This window comes from Odontomachus brunneus, unplaced genomic scaffold, assembly GCF_010583005.1.
Source record: "Odontomachus brunneus isolate Ranch 3 - 2012 unplaced genomic scaffold, Obru_v1 Obru_scaffold_141, whole genome shotgun sequence".
Classification (NCBI taxonomy): domain Eukaryota; kingdom Metazoa; phylum Arthropoda; class Insecta; order Hymenoptera; family Formicidae; genus Odontomachus; species Odontomachus brunneus.
The window spans coordinates 953,021-955,658 of NW_022639591.1; positions in this window are offsets into that span (position 1 = coordinate 953,021).

The window sequence follows — 2,638 nt, forward strand, 5'->3', positions numbered from 1 at the left end:
AAATTTTTTCTTGCGAAATGTGGTTATATTATTTACTCTAGTGGACTTTTGTGACATTAGACATATTGTGGGAACCTGTAAAATATTCCGAGTTCTCGGCTTTTCGTGATATACAATACATGGAAGCATAATTTACACTCGTTTGATCAGCTGTTTGACCACACGTTTTCTCGCGTAGACAGGCCTCATTTCACTGCTTATTTTATGACTTTGTATGAATTGCCCAAGGAAAAGGTGAGAACTCGGAACTTTTTACAAGTATGTTGAAGTGATTTCGAGTGCTGTTTGTCAAGAATATCTTTTTACTTAGATATGGCACGCAAGAATTCTTGACGTGCCGTTTCTCGCTTCTGACGTCATAAAACCAATATGGCCGCGGCGAGGGGCCAGGAGCCTTAATCAAAAGCATAAACTCTGTTATAAAGCAGAGAATAGTTCATGTATGATTTTCTCTGCTTTAATCATATACACTATCTTATAAAACTTAATAATTACCTTTTTATACGGATTAGAATTTAGATCTAACTGTACATACGATTACGACATTCTCGTCATACATGAACTATTCTCTATTTTATAACAGAGTTTATACTTTTTATTAAAGCAGAGAAAAGCATGAACAATTCTCAGAGAATTTTCTCAAAGAAAAATATGAACAATTCTCTGCTTTATAACAGTTTATGCTTTTGATTAATGCCCAATTTTTTCACCTCCAGTTAACTTTATCTGCCAGTTATTCTATTGGAATTGACTAATCATATTTATGGTTGGCAAGATTAACCAATCACGGTTGACATTTATCCGACAGATAAAGTTAACCGGAGGTGAAGAAATTGGGCATAAAGCAGAGAAAAGCATGTATGAACTATTCTTTGCCTTTTCTACTTACTGGCATCATAAAACATAAAAATAAAAAAACAAGAAAACGAAAAGTGAGCGACAATTTTTGTTTTCAGAAATCAATTCTACGCATGAAAATATACAACTTTACAAAGTTAAAAAAAAAATCCAAGATGGGGGCGTTATACTACATATTTATCGATGTGTGTCCCTTACCCAGATAGCCAAACCTGTGCGAGCAGATTTTACGCAGAGTCTGTCAACAGTATCTGTTGACAGAATGGCAACAGACTGCACACAGAAACTGTTTTAGCAGTCTCTGACGACAGATTGGTGACAGACTGCGCGCAGAGCCTGTCGACAGATTCTGACGACAGACTGACGGCAGATTGCGCGCAGATTCTGTTTCCTAGATAGGCTATTTAATTCTATTAAGGGCCATATGTACGTTATTAAATGGGGCAGTTTCACATACACACCATGCTGCAGAGAAGTCAAGATAATTATATTGTGCAATAATTGTACACATATACACAATAAAAAACAATGTTTATATTTTAAAATTGTATTACACATTTTTTATAAAAAAACAACAATAATAGAGAAATAACGAGTACAAGTATAGAATAGTACAACGGTTAAATGGCCATTTAAAGGCGTACACATGTCATTCCTGGTAAAAATTGTTCTCATAATTTTTCATACAATTTCTCATCTTATTATTTTTTTAAATGTTGTTATGTCATTAAATCCGATTTAACCGTCATGCAATAAGTATTGAAGGCAGCAGCACCGAATAAAATATTAGTCTCGCTATGTAAATAACTTTTACAGAATTTTTTTGATGGTTTATTTAAAAATATATCATGCTTCGATTTTGATAAAACTTAATACAATCTGAACGGGACGATCGACCAAATTAATTCGCACATGTAAAAGTACAGTATTTTATTAACATGATAGAAAAATGTCATTATCTGCTGTTTTATTGCAGTAATTTTCTATACATTCCTTGGTAGAAAATTAATTTCGAATTATCGTACCAGTCTCTCTTACATTATTTATACGCTAAACGGTTTCGTCTATATTTTGCGGCTTAAAAGGCGAACAAACTATAATATTTTTCTTCCTTAAACTTTAAATAGACAATACAAAGCGCTTTTTATCAAGTGAGGAATTGGCGTAGTGCCTAAGGCGACGGACGATTATCCAAAAGATGTCTTCAGTTCAAGTTCCGAATCTCACTAGAGAAAATATTAAAAATTATGAAAAAATAATGTAGAAAAATTTTTTTTGTCATAGTATTTTATGAGTATTTATGAGAAAGCGCTTATTCTATGAGTAATTATGAAAAATTATGAGAAAATTTAATTGAAGAACCTACGAAACGGCAGGATCTGCGCGCAATCTGCAGCCAATCTGCCGTCATAGTCTGTCGACAGGCTCTGCGCGCAATCTGCCGCCAGTCTGTCGTCAGAGTCTGTTCGCAGATCCTGTCAACAGTCTGGCGGCAGATTGGGGACGCAGATGTCTATGGATCAGTCGACAAATCCTGCTCGGATTCGACAGATCCTATCGACAGTCTGACGTCAGTCTGCGCGCAGATTGCTTACTGGGTTATACCCAGATAGCCAAACCTGCGCGAACAGATTTTGAGCAGAGCTTGCTATCAACTTTTGATGGCAAATAGATAATAAATTGGATGCAGGATCTGTTATATCAAATCTTGCTGCCAAATTGCCGCCAGATATGCGGCAGAGCTTGTTGTCGGAAAATTGCTGTAGATTTGCAGCAAAAA